Genomic DNA, 19,550 nt, shown 5'->3' on the forward strand with positions numbered 1-19,550 from the left:
TAACGGTGGTTAAGTTAGGATTAGGCTACTTGCTGGTTTACCAACTAAATCGTTAGCTTTCCGACATTCTCTAACCCAATGCCAAAACAGGGTTTAATTAAAAATATATAATAATCATCATCATCATCATCATCATAATAATAATAATAATCTAACTTGTGAAATTAGATTTTCTGGTGCACTAGCTTCACTAAGTACTATAGCTACATATTAACTAGTCTCGCTGGCCAGCCTCCCCTCCCTACCATGAGAAGAGTCTGGCGCCGCAGGTCTCCATAGTGGGATTGCGATGGGCGGCGCTTAGCGGCAGTGCCCTTAGAAAATAGTTTCCAACATTCCAACTTGCCGTTTTCAGCGTGTAGCAACGAGCTAGCGTGTAGGTTTCTGCCGTTAGCTTGCTAGCTAGTTAGCATTGTTGTTTTCACTGAGTCGGCAGGCCACTGCTTACAGCGACACACAGGGAGGAGGGAGCGGAAGCCGCTCTGATTGACATGGTCGGAGCCAATGACAGAGCTTGTAATAAGCCGGGAGCGGTCATCCGGCCTCGACTGAAACAGTCGCTCCAATGGGAGAGCAGAGTAGAGCAGGGGAGGGTTTATCCCAGTTAGAGAGACCTGCTGCGCCAGACTCCTCTCACGGTAGGGAGGGAGGGAGGCTGGCCAGCGAGACTTAAGGTGCATTCACACCGAGATATTTATTTTTCGCTCTGTCGCTCAAGTCAACCCTTTGGAATCGCTCTGTCGCTCTGTTTAAATCGCTCATCAACAGGCACATGAAATGACGGACATGTGGGGGATATAACGTTACGCAATGTCATGCTGTTTGTCCACTACGAGCCACCGTCATTGTTTACAAGCTAAGCCTATCAGCGTGCTCCTAATGCGAGCTGCATACCGGTAGTACAGACTTCACTTCATGTCAGCTGTCAGCCTGTCAATGTGGTTTGTTGCCACACAATAAACCAGCGGTTTGTTCCAAGCCAGAGTGATCCTTGACTCGCTCTCACACGGGAGCCAATCAGCATTGAACAGCGAGCGACTGATGCCAGCGTATTTTCGCTCGAGTTGGAATATTTCATCTTGAGCGACGAGCGTATTTTCTCCCTGTCGCTCTGTCTCTGCCGCTCGGACGCCCAGCGATTATTCTCCCAGGCGAATATACGCTCAATCGCTCGTTTGCATTGACTTTGTATGTAAACTCGACGCCAGCAACAAACTTTAATAGGTCGGTGTGAACGCAGCTTAAGTGGGTAGTGACTTTTAAGTTACGGTAGCCAGTTGGATGTTGAATGAATCAGAAACAGCGCTCCAAAATTGATTTTACAAACAAGTGCAGTTTCCCTCCCTCCCTCCCTCTCTCTCTCTCTCTGAAATGTCTCAAATCTGGTCTGCCCAGACGGTCTATGGATAGAACCTTTCTGTCTCCTATTTTGATATTGTTGCATTTTTGGAATGGCTAATATTAACGTAATGTCTGGGTGACTGACTGCCTTATTGGCTCCTATGTCCTTGTCTCCTTTGGAAAGAAAAACATTCTTGATCCGATGAAACTATTTGAAACTCCATTGTTTTTCCATGTACAGGGCAAGAAGCTCTGCCCCCGGGGACCCATCCTGGTGTGACTCACTCTCTGCCAGCCCAGCTACACTGCAGGCGCGCCGGGGCTTGCAGGCAGCTGCAGATGACGTCTGGTCTGACTAGTTGCTCTCTTAACGCTCACTGTTTTTCACCGGTTTCTGCACAAACAGCAATGCGAGAGACCTTTGATGACCTAAATCCACCGGGGCACCAGTAGGGGGCCCCCATCGTGACAAGATGCCCTTTCTTTCAAGAAGTCAGGGTAAAGTGCCCCCATGAAAAGAAGAAGAAGAAATGCTAGGTTATAATAAATTAGAATGGCTGTTATAGCCGCATTACATGGGACATTAATAGGGTGGTCTCTATAGCCTAAATACAGGCAGCCAGGCTAGGCTACTGGATTAGGCTAGTTGATGCACAGCAGTGGCAGCCGAGATTATGGGAGAGTGAAAGGAGAGATACGGATGAGATACAACACACACACACGCGCGCACGCACGCACACACGCGCACGCACACACACACACACACACACACACACACACACACACACACACACACACACACACACACAAAGGATAAACTATCGGTAACAAGAAAAACATTCAAGCTGCCAGCCTGTCAGGACATATTAAGTCAATAAAGTGGGAGGCTGTGAATCATTTCGCACCTCTGTAAGAAATATCGAAGGAATGCTGTGCGCCCACGAGGTTGGCAGGGCTTCATACCTACATAAGACAAGGTAAACTTAAATAGGCTATGAGCTATGACAATAAACTGATGTGGAATATGACTGCATCATCCTTACTTCGCTCCGGTAGGTCTCCTGTGGCTTTCTCCTTTGTCCACGTCGCGCAACTACACCGTTCAGGTAAAAGTTTGAATCCTCATTGAAGTCTCCTTTGCTTTGGGTGTGTGCGCTTTTCTCAGGAAAGCGTGCGCATGGCTGATAGGCTGTAGATATCTGTGAGAAATATGTTCCCAGTGAAAGAAGTTGTTTTCCTCTCTCACACACACGTTGCTGAAGTTTCCCTGACGTACAGCTCAGCTCGTCTGGCTCTCGGGCATGGGAACAGAAGCTCAGTACAGACTACAGAGCTGACTGGGGAGGGAGGGAGGGAGCGCTGTCCGCTCCGCTCCGGTAGACAGCGTCCAGACCACGCCCACCAGCCTTTAATAATGGTGCATTCAAGGACTCCTCGTAAGCTCCTGCTTCTGTATAGTCGTACTGACGTATGCCTTGACAATGCCACTTCTTGTTCCAGCATTCAACATCCCATAATGAAAATAAAATAAAATAAAATAGCACAAAGCTATTTGTACTACAAATCAAATAAAAGGGACAAAACAACAAACAAAACAGAACAACAAAAACAACAACAACAACAACAACAACAACAACAACAACAACAACAACAACAACCATAGCCTAGCCTACGGGTATACAGGTATACCGCTTCATTCACATGGCGCCGAGGCTCTTTACCTCCTCAACATCACATGAGTTTCTCAGTCTTCACCACTGGTCGGTTGTAGCCTAATTGCGATATGTTCTTGAACGCAGCATATAAGCGTGACAGTCTACTTGTCATGTAACGGTTACAGTGACATGGCAACCAACTGACAAGTGTAACCAATGCCAAGTAAAAGCCAGATTCACCTCTCCTTCCTACACCTGTGCACTCTCTAGTAGCCTAGATCAGTTCTACTGTTTGAATCACTTTACGTGCCACTGACAATATAAATTAGGCTACTCACGAACAATTTTTTTGAGTCTCTTTTCCCCTTTATATATTTCCCCATTTCAGGAGTCAATACTCGATGTAGGCTATTGATTATTTATAGTCCTGAATGATGTGAGGCTATCTTCTGAGGTAGTGATTTGCATGACATCATCATTGGTGAGATGATCTCACCAATGATGATGTCATGCAATGCAATAAGTGCACACAGAGAGAGAGAGCATGATATCATTTAAAAGTCACATGTGGCTCAGAATGACTGATGTAGTGATGCAAGGAGGAGGACACCTCATTAATTACACATACACTATCCACTTATATTGCACTTATATCACAGCCACATATGAGTCACTGGCATGTAGAAAAAACAGCCTGCTGAAAGATGTGCTGTTTTGTTGACCTATCATTTCTTAGATTGGCTATATTGGCTGTGGGTGGTTCTCTCTGTTGATGGCAAATAGAATGCCGGCAAGATGATGCTGAATCAGGAAAAACAGCGTGATAGTAAAAAGCTCCAAGCCCCTCTCTCTCTTACACAAATCCTCTCTCTCTCTCTCTCTCTCTCTCTCTCTCTCTCTGTCAAGCTGTTTTTCTCTCTCCTCCTCTATCTGTCTCTCTATAGTGCAAAAAAAGGAGACTTCTGCAATGGAAATGTCATTATCTGTGAGAGAAACACACTTCAGCCACACAGTAATGATCCAGAAGTCACTTCTGGTTCTGGATCATGTGATGGACTTCTGAGAAGTCTATCACATAACATTCTTTGCCAAACATAATGGCACACAAAGTGAGTCAGAGACGGCTGTGTTTGTTTTTGCCAAATGAAGGTTAATCTAAAATGTTCCAGTCCTGAACAAAACTGTCTATCCCCCCTAGCAGCTAGCAGGTAGGCTATAGGGCCTTCCTTCCTCCTTTTCCAAATGCAAACAGTCCCTCTCTGACTATATTAATCATGATTTGAAATGAATGAAGACCGCAGCAACAGAATGTGCAGTGCTGATATGTAACAGCTGATACATAATAAATAAATCAATTCAGCCTGTCAGCCCCTGTCATCAAGTGTGTCTAGAAGCCCTAAACATTACTTCATGTTTATAAAGCCGATTCCTTATAGTAGCCTAATGTAGTGTAATAGAACAGCTGATTTAGTCGCAAATGCCTTACACTGCCTGAGTTTGATCAGTTGCAACAACACAAAAAATTGTCGTGTTTAAACTGTGCGTGTGTGTGTGTGTGTGTGTGTGTGTGTGTGTGTGTGTGTCAGAGAGGGAGAGTGCAAGAGAGAGAGAGTGAGAGAGCGCGTTCACCATCACTATCAAACTTTATGACGTCGAAAGGGTTTGCGTCTTTGCTTGTGTGGAGGAGGAGATTTACATCCAGATTCCCTCACCTGCGTCATCACGGAGGCACACACTTCCACAGCCCACTGCATTTATAGTGATGGATTTGTGTCCTTATTGTCAGCAGCCTGGTGTAGCATCCTCTGAGTACGCCGCATCCTCTGAGTACGCAGCATCCTCTGAGTACGCAGCATCCTCTGAGTACGCAGCATCCTCTGAGTACGCAGCATCCTCTGAGAACGCCGCATGCTCTGAGTACGCAGCATGCTCTGAGTACGCAGCATCCTCTGAGTACGCAGCATCCTCTGAGTACGCAGCATGCTCTGAGTATGCAGCATGCTCTGAGTACGCAGCATCCTCTGAGTACGCAGCATCCTCTGAGTACGCAGCATGCTCTGAGTACGCAGCATCCTCTGAGTACGCCGCATGCGCTGAGTACGCAGCATCCTCTGAGTACGCAGCATCCTCTGAGTACGCCGCATCCTCTGAGTACGCCGCATCCTCCGAGTACGCAGCATCCTCTGAGTACGCAGCATCATCTGAGTACGCAGCATCCTCTGAGTACACAGCATCCTCTGAGTACGCAACATCCTCTGAGTACGCAGCATGCTCGGAGTACGCAGCATCCTCTGAGTACGCCGCATCCTCTGAGTACGCCGCATCCTCCGAGTACGCAGCATCATCTGAGTAAGCCGCATGCTCTGAGTAAGCCGCATGCTCTGAGTATGCAGCATGCTCTGAGTACGCAGCATCCTCTGAGTACGCAGCATCCTCTGAGTACGCAGCATCCTCTGAGTACGCAGCATCCTCTGAGTACGCAGCATGCTCTGAGTACGCAGCATGCTCGGAGTACGCAGCATCATCTGAGTACGCCGCAGTGACTGTTGGGGGTTATTAGCTTTTGGCCACTCGTTTGGTTCAATCACATCCAGAATCTCTTCACAGGAGCAGAGGGGCAGCAGCAAAAGAGACGATCACGCATGATTGAGGAGTGTGTACAGTTTGTAGTGAATCTTGTTGTGTGACAAAGCTTTTAATTTTGCCGACACCAAATTGTCTCTGATGACGTATGATATCTTTGAATGGATATCTCTTTGCGTTTTGAATGGGTAATCTCAGCTATCCCACACAACATCCCACAGTCTGCAATGCAGTGCGTAGGCGTGCACACAGGGCCAGGCGAGGGACAGGCACACTCTGAAATGTGTGATGCCAGCAAGAATGCTAAAATTAATTAGCATCAGCATACTAAAAGTTTGATCTAACATCCTGTCTTGTAAAAGACTCATGGTGGAAATGCTACTGTGATGATCGAATCCATCAGGAGCATTTACGAGTTGTCATTGGTTAGTTTAAGTGTCGATCATAAGCTGTTGTTAAGGTCAGACCTCAGTCATGAGCAGTCATTGGTTGGTTTAACTGTGAGTCATGGCTGCCCGTTTTGTGTGGATGAACTGTGGATTGGCGCGTGTCATGTGTTTTGAGCTTTTTGATTGGCTGGCGTGGCTAGAGGGCGGTCTTTACCTAGCGAGTCAAAGCCATTTCACTAGCAGGCTTGCTTGGGTAGAGGTAGTCTGGGCACCTTCCACCCCGCTTTTTGTCATGGGGGCGTAAACCCCGGACCCAGAATTAACACCGGATGGCAATGCGCCTAACAACGTCTTTGTTGCCGTTAGCTTGACGCGGTGATGTTACCTAAACTAGAGTCTGATCAAAACAAATCTAGCGTTACATAAAACAAAACGTTTATGCAATATGGCATCTCCGCCACCACCGCCTGACACACCGGTCAAAACGGTGAAAGAGGATTCTGATACTTGGGTCAAATTGTCAAGTTAACGTGAAAGTTGACGAGCTAGAAACGCTGCCATCCGGTCTAGGGCGGGCTCTAGGCGGGAACCAGTAGGGTGACAAAATCAATTGTGGGCGGGAGCCAGGCTCTTTCTCGCCGAGAAGAGCCTGGTGACGCGAGGTTAGGGTAGAGGAGACAATAGAGAGCCGCAGGAACGAGTCCGGAAATCATCGATGCTAACACTTCTGGTTCTTCACTGTTTTCGCCTATGGGATTTTTGAATGGGTTTTTGGCACGATGCTTCTAATAAGGTCTCTGGGCAACGCAAGCTTAATCAAACGCGAACCAGTGTTTAGTAATCATCTTCACACGAGGACCACTTTTATGAGTTTTGAAGCTTTTATGTGCCGTTAAACGGGTGGCTAACGGCTAAATGAGACTACACTGTTGAGTCGACGGGGATATTATATGTCAATAACGTCATCACTTCAAAGGACGAACACGGAAATTCTCTTTCCCTCACCTGGTTCAGCCCGTTCAGCCCGGGGTAATCAGTGCACAGCAGCGCACACATCAACAACAGTCCAGGTTGAGTGCTGATGTGACGGGGAAGCCTATGCGACACTGTGTGTAGTTCTGGATTAGCTTAGCACAAGCTTTTTACTTCTAGGGCTCGCATTTACGCTTCAAAACTCATGAAAGTGGTCCTCATGTGTGAAGATTATCCGGCTGAACACTGGTTCGCGTTGCCCAGAGACCTTATTTGAAGCGTCGCGGCAAAAACCCATTCAAAAATCCCATAGACAGAAACAGTGAAGAACCAGGAAGTCCGGGACTTCCGCGTTCTGACTACAAAAATACGTCATCCCTGCGGCTCTCTATGAGAAGCCAAGGAGCGTGGAAGCTCCACACGACCATGTGGCATCAAGATTAAACGTTGGACTCTGATGAGATATTGCAGACTGTAAAAAACTGTATGTTGAATGGAATAATTGACCATCTGAATGTACGTTATGGGTTATGGACAGGTCTGGATCATAGAGCCTCTGACTGATGTGCACATTCAAACACGAGGATCCAAGGGCCCTTTAACCATTTATTTAGGAAAGAATGTTGGATGAGGAACGAGGAATCCAACAAGTGTAGTATTTGTGTGTGTGGCTTCTTTTCTTCACACACACATGGAAAATAAGGCAGCAAACCAAGTCCTACAAGACAGCTCTCAACAACGACTGAAATGACAGGGTTTCTAAAGACAGTGTGAGGTCATCAGGAGTGATTGTGGCTTGTGGGCAGCTGTGCAATGAGGTGGACGTGGAACAGGTGAGATGTGAGTGAGCGATGCATGGTGGGAAATCGAGTCCAGGATAGCAGCTTGGGATTTTTAACAGCCGCATGGTACATTTGAATAAAATTGAATCCCAAGCTGGTTTGGTCAGGTGACAGAACTTAGAAGGCCACGCCCGGTCGCCCCATGGAGGAAGTGAACGGCATGGGCTCTCAAGGGGCAGAGAAATTCAGGTGGACGGCCTGGGGCGCAGGGCTGAATGGACTCTGTGGGTCTGGGAGTGGGAGGGCGAGCAGGTGGCGGGGCTGAAGGGTTTAAGAGCCCTGGACGATGCCGCGGACAACGGCACAAGCAGGGCCCCTCAGGAGGCCGGCCCGGACACGGGTGACACCAGTGCGACTGTTCAGGGGCCCAGGCCAGGACAATGGTGACCAAGTAATTGCAGTTCTGGAGGCCTGAATCGAAAGCTGGGGTGCACAGGAGGTTGGTGTGGAGGGCGGGGCACCACAGGAGGTCTGCGACGAGGTCCAAACAAGATAAAACAGGAGCCAAAACAATTACAGTATGGTAATACTGTAGAGCAGGAACATTATGCTCTATTCAAGACCATGCTTTTCCGGCAGATTAAGATTCTGTATGATGGTGAGGAAAAAATTAATAAATAAATAGATTCTAGTCCAATCACAAAGCATGTTGGATTTCCTGAAAAACCTGCAGAAAAATATTTTTTTATAGGAGCTATTTATTTATTATTACAGTGTAAAAACTCAGCAGGCAAACAGAGCCACTCATAGCTGACCTTACTCACAAAGTCAACATAGTGTGGATTCTGAAAAAGGTCTTTGGGAAAACACAAATGTGCACTTAAAACAGGTACTCAAGGCTCATTGCCTTTCAACAATACTCCTTCATCTGCTCTTAAAAAGCTTGCTAAATGTAACCCACTCTACAGCCAATATTCTTATTCCCATTGCTTCCTATGTAGACGTTTTGTCATCAGCCCTGGCCCCACTATACCGACGTGTCTGGTTACGTTTCTCCGCTGTTCAAAACAAAAGTAAACACGCGTCGTGTCATTGGTTAGGTTTAGGCAACAAAGCCACTTGGCTGGGTTTGGGCAACTACAGCAACTTGGTTAAGGTTAGGGTTTGGGTTGGGGTTTAAAAAGAAGTAAAAACAACTTTTTTTTTTTTTATGTTTTGTCAATCCCCCGTCACTCCAGGCATCTTATCTCTAGATTTGTGTGTCTGTTTGTTGACCGTGTCAGAGCCCCCACTTGAGAGGACTAAGGAGGCATGGCAGGAGGAACTTGGTGTTGACTTGTCTGAGGTTATATGGGACAGGAGTCTGTCTCTGGTTCAACTCGGCTCAGTTAACAGCAGACAACAGTTGATCCAATTTAAGGTCACTCATCGTCTTCATTATTCCAAGTCCAGGTTGCACAAGATCTACCCTTCTGTCTCATCACTATCTGATAGGTGTCAGGTGTCAGAGGGTACACTATCCCATGCTTTTTGCAGCACCTGAAATCAGGTTAAAATGCTGATCAGAGAGGTGAAGCACATTGCAGCAGCAGCAGCAGCAGCATAACGCAGCAGCCATGCATTTAAAATCAAGAGGTGACATCATCCACCCCCCGCTGACATCACCCCACACTGTCTGCGAGGATGACCTCATCCCCTTGGTATGTAATCCTCCCACGAGGATGGTGTCGGTGCACACGTGATCTGATTAATTATTCATGAGCGGCTTCCCCTGTTTGATAGGCAGAGTCGAGGAGAGCCGTTTCTACACACCGCAGCAAAGCAGGGCGATTTCTCAGAAAGAAAGAGCATCATCACAGTGCTGATCATATATACAGAAACAAAAGCTTGACTATTTTTAGGCCATGTTCACATTACAGGCAAATCCGATTTGCTGCTGAAGTCATTAATCATCATTATCTTGATTGGTTTCCAAAATCTGATTTGGGAGTGTGTCCGCACTGCCACCACAAATCTGATTTGGGTAAGTGTTCAAGTCAGATCTGTGCGTGTCCAAATACAATGAGCCAACATGTCTGCTCTCTGCTCTTCAAGTCCCCGCCCCCTGCAAAAAATACTCTCAAATCTGATTTGGGTGATCAGCGCATCCACACTGAAGTCAGATCAGTCGAAAGCAGATTGGAAACTGCCTCCATATGTGGCTTGGGACAAGTGACACAAATCAGACTTGGAGCGTCCAGAGTCCAGACTCATAAAGCCAATCTGGATAGAATCATAAATAGGTCATTAAAGTTCACAAATCAGATTTGGCCTCCTAGTCTGAACATGACCTTAGTTTAACTGATAGCCAACATTATCTCTCGAGGCAATGGTGACATAGCCTAGGAAAAAAATGAATCATATGAATATTGTCTGGGAGGAAATTGAGAGAAATACTGTAACCTGCAGCATGTGACTGAACACGACTGCTTCTTGGACAGTAATGTTCCATCACAGCACTGTGTCAGGGTGCATCATCATGCCTCTGTGTTCCTTCACCTCAAGCAAGACAACACACAGCAGACAGCACAGCAAGGCCATAGAATCTGCAGGGAGCACCATCATGCTACTGAGAACACAACACAAGAGGTAGAAAACGATCTCCTTGCTCAATAGACCCTCTGAAAAAAAAACATGGGATTGATTTTTCGAGTGAAGAGTGACAGGAGAGATGGGCGAGTGCAGAGGACTTGATCGAGCGAGGTACTAACCTTCAACCCTCCTCAGTAGCCTAACACACGTTAGACATGGCGTAACGGCGTTGTGTAGGTGGTACTTGCAGCAACCCATGTTAAGGGCTTGCCCAGGGGTGGATATGAACCGCCGACCTTCGGCTTGGGAGTCAGACAAGTTAACCACTGCACCAAGAGAGCTAGCTCCCTTGGCGGAGCGGATTAACTCTCCTTTATAGACCAAATCACCGTGACGTCACCATGTAAACAAATTTACTTCCGGGTACCACTTGGGGAAGGCGGCAGGTTTAAATGTGCGTGTTGTCAAATAAATGCTGTCAAACCCTCTCGCTGTTTTCGGCCGACTACTTTCAATTTAAATGGTTAAACGGTTGGTAAACATGCTTGTCCGACGTATCTAGCCTTTCTTCTGTGTTTGTTTTATGTAGTGTTAGCTAGCTAATAACGTTTGCTTGTCTGTCAAACTCGCTGTTTTTTTACGTTACAGACAGAGTAACCTCGCGTCACCAGGCTCTTCTCGGCGAGAAAGAGCCTGGTACAGACAGAGCTACTGACGCCACGTCAATTTAATTTAGCTTCAAGTCTACTCTGGTCTGGTCCAACAGGTAAATTAGCTAGTCTGGTCTCCACTAACGTTAGTGAAAGTGTTGTTATGAATGATATTAAACAACAACACAACACGGACTAACCATTTTTGTCTTCTTTGTCTGTTTTTGTCTTCAACATGTCAGTTTGTGCCGTTCACCGCCATTATAATGTGTGGACCCAGGGGTACCCGGAAGTAAATGTAAACATCCCGCTGATTTGGTCTATACTGGGGGAGTGAGTTTAACCAATCCACTCGCTACGACACTGGACTCACGAGGAATCGACGCTGATTCACTTCGGTTACACTGGCAACACATACACAGCACTTCTTGTATGTCATCATCGTGTATATCAAACTCTCTTCTGGTATCTTGACCTAGTACAGCTTCTTTATTTCCTGTCCTACACTATAGTGGGTATGCACACCCACTGGAACACGCCCCCTCAATCAGGAATGAGTGTCAAATTGAGTGTCAAATTCCTCCCTGAGCAGCAGGTGTCAGTTATCTAGGCTGATTACTGCATTCAAGCTCAGTCTTGCTGTGACTCAGTGGGCGTGACCCCACAGTGACTTCTGCCTCTGTGACATCATGTGCATACCCTCTATAGACCAAATCACCGTGACGTCACCATGTAAACAAATTTACTTCCGGGTACCACTCGGGGAAGGCGGCAGGTTTAAATGTGCGTGTTGTCAAATAAATGCTGTCAAACCCTCTCGTTGTTTTCGGCCGACTACTTTCAATTTAAATGGTTAAACGGTTGGTAAACATGCTTGTCCGACGTATCTAGCCTTTCTTCTGTGTTTGTTTTATGTAGTGTTAGCTAGCTAATAACGTTTGTTTGTCTGTCAAACTCGCTGTTTTTTTACGTTACAGACAGAGTAACCTCGCGTCACCAGGCTCTTCTCGGCGAGAAAGAGCCTGGTACAGACAGAGCTACTGACGCCACGTCAATTTAATTTAGCTTCAAGTCTACTCTAGTCTGGTCCAACAGGTAAATTAGCTAGTCTGGTCTCCACTAACGTTAGTGAAAGTGTTGTTATGAATGATATTAAACAACAACACAACATGGACGAACCATTTTTGTCTTCTTTGTCTGTTTTTGTCTTCAACACGTCAGTTTGTGCCGTCCACCGCCATTATAATGTGTGGACCTCAGGGGTACCCGGAAGTAAATGTAAACATCCCGGTGATTTGGTCTATTGGATGAACTGATGAATCAGGTGTGCCTGATCATTGTTGTGACTGCAGCACACCTGACATTAATCAGTTCATCCAATAGACCAAATCAGCGGGATGTTTACATTTACTTCCGGGTACCCCTGAGGTCCACACATTATAATGGCGGTGGACGGCACAAACTGACGTGTTGAAGACAAAAACAGACAAAGAAGACAAAAATGGTTCGTCCGTGTTGTGTTGTTGTTTAATATCATTCATAACAACACTTTCACTAACGTTAGTGGAGACCAGACTAGCTAATTTACCTGTTGGACCAGACTAGAGTAGACTTGAAGCTAAATTAAATTGACGTGGCGTCAGTAGCTCTGTCTGTACCAGGCTCTTTCTCGCCGAGAAGAGCCTGGTGACGCGAGGTTACTCTGTCTGTAACGTAAAAAAACAGCGAGTTTGACAGACAAACAAACGTTATTAGCTAGCTAACACTACATAAAACAAACACAGAAGAAAGGCTAGATACGTCGGACAAGCATGTTTACCAACCGTTTAACCATTTAAATTTAAAGTAGTCGGCCGAAAACAACGAGAGGGTTTGACAGCATTTATTTGACAACACGCACATTTAAACCTGCCGCCTTCCCCAAGTGGTACCCGGAAGTAAATTTGTTTACATGGTGACGTCACGGTGATTTGGTCAATAGTGATGACAGGAAATAAAGAAGCTGTACTAATTTCAGGAAGTAGTGGAGTTGTGCATGTAGCCCATTGATTCTGATATCGAGTAATGGCTCTAATGTGATGAGACATTATGGTTTGATGGTCATTTGGTTCTGTTGCAATCATGACACATTTCTTACGTAGTTACAACCATGATTTAAAAACCAAAACTACATTTCAAGCATACAAGCAAATTTAATGGCTCTCCAAAAATCTTGTACAGTATGTCCAAAGAGATCACTTATCACTTTTCACCTTGGTGAAAAGGAGGAAAAACTAATGTTCCTTCAACACCCATGCCAGTTATGGACCAAGAATGAAAACCTTCCATAGAGGTGAGAAAAGTAGGAGTTGTCTGTAAGACACACAGCACAGTGTTTTGACAGAAGATTTAGCACCTGGCCAGAGGCAGACTGTCCTGTGGCACCCATGAGTTTGCACAGCTATACATCAGTGCAAGTAGCTACTAGTAGATATGTCTGCTTATTTCAGGGTTATGACACAACTGATAATAAGACACGTGAGTTGTGTGATTGAAATCACTGTTGCTTTGTTGATGCCGGACAACCAACTGGCTACAGCCTAAATCAAACCTGACCTACGTGAGCCTCACAGCTCTCTCAATTTATTTTTCTGCTTTTCAAGGTGCAAGAAGAGATCAAGTATCACATTTTTCCACTTCAAAACACACGTACATTGAGCACCCCCCTCCTCCACCTCCACCACCACCACGTTTCCCGCAAATATGAAAAAAGGTTTATATGAGGCGAGTAATTTCAGTGTTTTCGTGTTGGTGGAAGGTGTGCTAGACCCTCTTGTTTCCATTGGTGCCGTGCCCCACGGTCACGACTCTGAGTAGCCCTGTTGTGCCACAGCTACTGAAACGCTTCCAGCAGCCTCCTGTCACACTGAAGCAACTGTTCACAATAAGGCCCGTCGAGATGGCAAACTTTAATCATGGGGATGATGTCAAAGTGGACCAAACTATACCAATGCTGTGGAAATACGTCTGCCTGTGTGTACATAACTGCTTCTCCCATATAGCTTTCCTTTTTTCCCCCCGAATGCCACAATGTGACGGTGTAATTCCTGGATGAGGCTGAATTGGAGTGTTTATATCGTGCTACATAATCATATTAGCAGCACATGTGCTGACGAAGTTTGATCTCTTTTCCAGAGCCCAACCGATCACATGTCTCCTAAAAAAAAAAGGAGAAAAAAAAGCCGAGCCTGCTAAAATAGTAGCTGACATGAATTTTGGGAAATGCAGTCCAAACCTCTGACATGAAACAGGCCGATGGATTGGGGGCCAGAGAACAATAATAAAACAAAAAGCTGCTGATGTGTGAAACGTTACTGAGATGATCCAACACAGTGTCATGTAGCTCGTGAAATGAACTCGTTCCTCGACCACAAATCAGATAATATCAGAAAAGCACAAACTGGACTTTTTTTCACCTGTTTGTCATGAAAAGCTTCATGAAAGTTCAGCTAACGGTCAGGGGTTAACGGTCAGGCAAGTAAAACAACTTTGTTATACGTTTAGGATTAAGTTTGGCAATTGAAGAAAGTTGGTCAAGGTTTAGGGTAAGGCTTTAGTCATTTTTAAATTAGAAAAAGAAATGCTGAAAATCAAACCTTCACTCACAATGCAGTAGAGAAGTGCTATGCATAAGTTGAGACTGGAACCCAGGTCGCAATGCACCCTACGACCACCAGGGTTGGGACCATGGGTTACCTGAACCATGTTCAACCCTTGTTTCGTCAATCCACACAGTCAGTCAACAGTGCCCTGGTCATGACGATTCAGATAGGACCCAGGTCACAACCTAGGAGAGATGCATAACAATTAGCCTAGCCTAGCATAACAAATAGCACCCATGGTGGTGCCATTCACACTGAACTCAACCCTTGACCGACCCTGGTCCAACCAACCTTCAGGTTGGTGACCCAGCAGAGTGGGGCTACCCGGGTTTAACCCTGTCAGACATCAACATCAACCTGGGAGCAGGTTTGACCCTTGGTGTGGAAGGGATACTTACACAACACTATTAATAAGTACTACCTGTTTGTACTCACGTCTCCTCCAAGAAATCCTTCCCTGCTGGGAAAACACGTCTCTCACTTTGTTGCATAATATGAAAAAACATAGTTTGCATTTTAAAGACCCTGGACCCCATTTCACATCATTTAGGGAAACCAGGTTAGTGTTTTTCCACTTTTCAATTCCTGCTTAATCAAATTTCACTTTCATATTCACAAGCTACAGATGAGACACGAGAGAGAGAGAGAGAGAGAGAGAGAGGGAGAGAGAGAGAGAGAGAGAGAGAGGGAGAGAGAGAGAGAGAGAGAGCGGGAGAGGGAGAGAGAGAGAAAGAGGGAGGGAGAGAGACAGAGGGAGAGGGAGAGAGACAGAGGGAGAGGGAGAGAGGGAGGGAGAGAGAGGGAGAGAGGGAGAGAGAGAGAGAGAGAGGGAGAGAGAGAGAGAGAGAGGGAGTGTCAGAGACACAGAGGGAAAGAGAGAGAAAGGGAGAGAAGTGAGAGAGTGAGTCAAGGTAGTGTGCACAAATCTCCATTATGGTAAATCGACATTAAGCCGTGCGTGTCCGTTTCATTTTCCCCATGCACTGACCTTTAGAAATGCCCTATTACTTTACATGACACACACCCTCTCCTCACTCACGGAGTGTGTGTGTGTGTGTGTGTGTGTGTGTGTGTGTGTGTGTGTGTGTGTGTGTGTGTGTGTGTGTGTGTGTGTGCATGCGTGTGAGTGTGTGTGTGTGCGACCCAGAGGCCTCAGAGCGGTTAACAACAAGACAGCCGTAGCTAATAGATTTAATGGGTGTTATTAGGGACAAGACTCGTCAACTGGCACAAGACACAAAGAGCCTGTGTGGCTGTTGTGAACAACATCTGCCACAACCGCAAAGCCCAGGGCTGAAGACCTGTGATGCAACCTGAAGAGGGCCAGAGGAGAGGACCAGTGGAGAGCAACATAACCACTCATCTCTCTCTTTCTCTCTCTCTCTCTCTCTCTCAAAGAGGCTCTCTCTCTCTCTCACACTCTCAATTTTCAATTAAATTAAATTCAATTCAAAAAGGCTTTATTGGCATGGAAAACATATGTTTACATTGCCAAAGCAAGTGTGAAACAAAACAAAAATGCACAATAATATTTAAGATAATATAATAATAATAATAATAATAATAATAATAATAATAATAATAATAATAACACCATAAAAAATGTAGCACAGCTATAATGTTAGTCTCTTTCTCTCAAACTCTCTCTCTCTCTCTGTCTCTCTCTCTCTCTCTCTCTCAAAGAGAAAGTGCTTGAGCAACCCGTGCAGCTTTTGCGTCATGAGGTTTTATTGTCCCGGCTTGAGTGAGCCATCCTCCTCCAGCCGCTGACAGCACAGTATTAAAGTAGCAGCTAGGGAGCTCAGGGAAGAGGACTGACGACAGACCCGGGCTGCGTTCACACTGTCACACTCAAACTGCTGTGAAACATATTGCAGGGTCGTGACTCGTGTGACACATTTTGAACAATTGAAATGACCTAAAAAATTCATAGTTTAATGGTTTGGGGGGAATTTGGCTGTTTTTACCACACACACTCATGGATGCATTTTTTTTATTGTTCTAATCGACAACCCACTATCAACTCAGTGGCAAGTTAGGAAATTCATATATGTATATATATATATATATATATATATATATATATATATATATATATATATATATATATATATATATATATAAATCACATTCATATATATAAATCACATTCATATATATGAATCAAATTCATATATATAAATCAAATTCCAGCACAAAATACAGTATTATACAGCCTCAATGCAAAAATATTGGCATCGGTATCAGCATTTAAAAAAAACATATTAGCAAAACCGTAGTGCAAACAGAAATATGCATAAACAATGACAGAATAGCATGAGAACATAAAAAAGGCTCCATTGAGTAAAACAAATGAATTAACATCAATGGCGATATAACAGCATAATTGTGCTTACAGAGCATGAGAGGCCGTGGATTATCTTTCACATGATTAAAGGTGAGTGCAGAGACCAGCGGGAGACTGCAGGAGGTGGAGTGCACACAGCAGGTGATTAAAGAAGGCACACAGCAGGTGATTAAAGAAGGAAGGCACACAGCAGGTGATTAAAGAAGGCACACAGCAGGTGATTAAAGGAGGCACACAGCAGGTGATTAAAGAAGGCACACAGCAGGTGATTAAAGAAGGAAGGCACACAGCAGGTGATTAAAGAAGGCACACAGCAGGTGATTAAAGAAGGCACACAGCAGGTGATTAAAGAAGGAAGGCACACAGCAGGTGATTAAAGAAGGCACACAGCAGGTGATTAAAGGAGGCACACAGCAGGTGATTAAAGAAGGCACACAGCAGGTGATTAAAGAAGGAAGGCACACAGCAGGTGATTAAAGAAGGCACAGCACTGAGGCGTCCCCCCCTGAGGCGTCCCCCCCCCCCCCCCCCCCCCCCTCTGTGCAGGAGCTCATGTTGTTTTCATGCAGCACCCGCCCACTCACATTAACACAGTTGTCCATCACTCAGCAGCCACAGGCAGCTCTCAGCACGGCAGATTACAAGGTGCCATTAGGCCCCTTGAGTCATTCATCTGCTCTTTATTTTCTGAATGGAAGTCATCAGGTCGTGCAGGCTGACTGTCATCTGAGCAGCTTGAATGATGACGCAGACAGCATCTCAATTCACCATCGTCTAGACGCTGCTGTTTTTTTTTTGCTTTTTTTTGTATGTTTTTGTTTTCAGAATGAAGGTGATCCGTCTGCACAAACCGTTTATATTTTATGAATCAAACTCATATTGTTTTGTTTTGGGATTTGTCATTCTACTAGGGATCTCGCGCAGCCTCGCCAGGCCAAGCTGGCCCTGTAGCTCGCATCCACAGCTCGCCCGCTGCGCGGCCTTGCCCACAGCTCGGCTGCTGTGTGGCCAATGAGACCAGCCAGTCAGATTTATGACATCACTGATGATGTCACAGTGGGATTTATGACATCACTGATGATGTCACAGTGGGATTTCATCAGTGGGATTTATGAGGGATTTATGACATCACTGGGATTTATGACATCACTGATGATGTCACAGTGGGACAATCACAGTGGGACAGAGAAACAGAGAAACAAACAGACAGACAGAGCCCTAGCTCCCATTTATATACTGATGATGATGATGATGATGATGATGATGAGGATGATTGTTTCCTGAATAGAATGTGGGTTTATTAGCCTATGTTCAGAGTGAATTGTTTATCAAGCCCATACTGTACATGTAGTGTGTGTTGTTTTTAAGCGGTGTAGCCATTTCTATAAGCGACGTGTGTCTGTCCATCCGTTATGACCGACAATAGATGTGAGCGCGGGCAGTGTGCCAATTTGAGCAGGGTCAAAGCAGGGTTGAGTTCAGCCCCGGCAACATGTAGCCAACCGTTTATTTAAACGGAAACGGCGGTGCTTTGAACACCCTATCTGTTGGATCCACTGTGAAACACTGCCTCTTTAAACGGCAGGCGGAGTTGATATACACCTGGGTGCTGATTCGTTAACACCTTTGACACACCCAGCAAAATGAGAGACAACGTAGCCCAGCCCAGAGCCATGTAGATAGAAGAGTCCCGACATCTGCATTCACTCCAATGGACCAGTTTTTTACACTCAAGAGTGCCAGGAAGTAAGGTCCTGGATTAAGCAGCACTGTCGAGTTGCAGCAAAATAGACAGTTTGTGTTGTACTCTGAAAGGGTTTTCCCCCCCTTGAATCAAATTGTACATTATCAGCTTTATTTTAGCATGCAAAAGTAGCGCGAGACCTTGCACAACTCCACTACTTCCTGAAATGAGTAGGGCATCTTGGTTTCCTGTCCTACACTATTGGATGAACTGATTAATGTCAGGTGTGCCTGATCACTGTTGTTGTGACTGCAGCAGTCAGGCACACCTGACATTAATCAGTTCATCCAATAGTGTAGGACAGGAAACCAAGATGCCCTACTCATTTCAGGAAGTAGTGGAGTTGTGCAAGTAGTCTATTCCTGGCTATTCATTGGCTAATGAGTCTCACATTTTGCTCCTCCGCTGACGCCACTCTCTCTCTAGAGGACACTAGCCCAGCCTGTTGCTGCACACTGTTTCGAGGAAATATGGCGTTCAACCGGGAAACCGCAGCACACGGTGCACACCGTTTTGCAGATTGAACACCCCCCCCCACCCAGTGAAACACAAACGCACGCACACAAACATGCACACAAACATCTATCTATATGCCTAGTTACCAATAAGAGCAACTCGGTATAATTATTTTGCCATTGGACATTTTGACCTGCAGCTAACGGCATCAACAACAGCAGATGTTGCTCAGCTCTATTTTCAAGACATTTGCTCATTTGGAGCTCATTGTACAGTGGTGAGTTGTAGCAGTGGCTGGTGAGTTAAGTGCTTCTTGTGGCTGATGTGGACCTGATGATTCACACTACAGCAGACAGACAGGCATGAATGAGCCAGTCAAACAGCCAGGGGACTGTAGTCACATGGGCAGCAGCAGAGGC

General features: G+C 45.6%; 1 protein-coding gene across 1 annotated transcript in view; it reads right to left on the bottom strand.

The window, feature by feature from the left end:
- Positions 1–2,523, bottom strand: part of lepr (leptin receptor) — a 41,101-nt gene extending 38,578 nt beyond the window's left edge. Inside the window, exon 1 of the mRNA XM_083648111.1 lies at positions 2,385–2,523. The gene's annotated coding sequence lies outside the window, so the exon portion shown is untranslated. The remainder of the gene's footprint in view (positions 1–2,384) is intronic.
- Between the last annotated feature and the right edge of the window lie 17,027 nt (positions 2,524–19,550).

This window comes from Poromitra crassiceps (genome assembly GCF_964638095.1).
Source record: "Poromitra crassiceps genome assembly, chromosome: 12".
NCBI classification, from domain to species: domain Eukaryota; kingdom Metazoa; phylum Chordata; class Actinopteri; order Beryciformes; family Melamphaidae; genus Poromitra; species Poromitra crassiceps.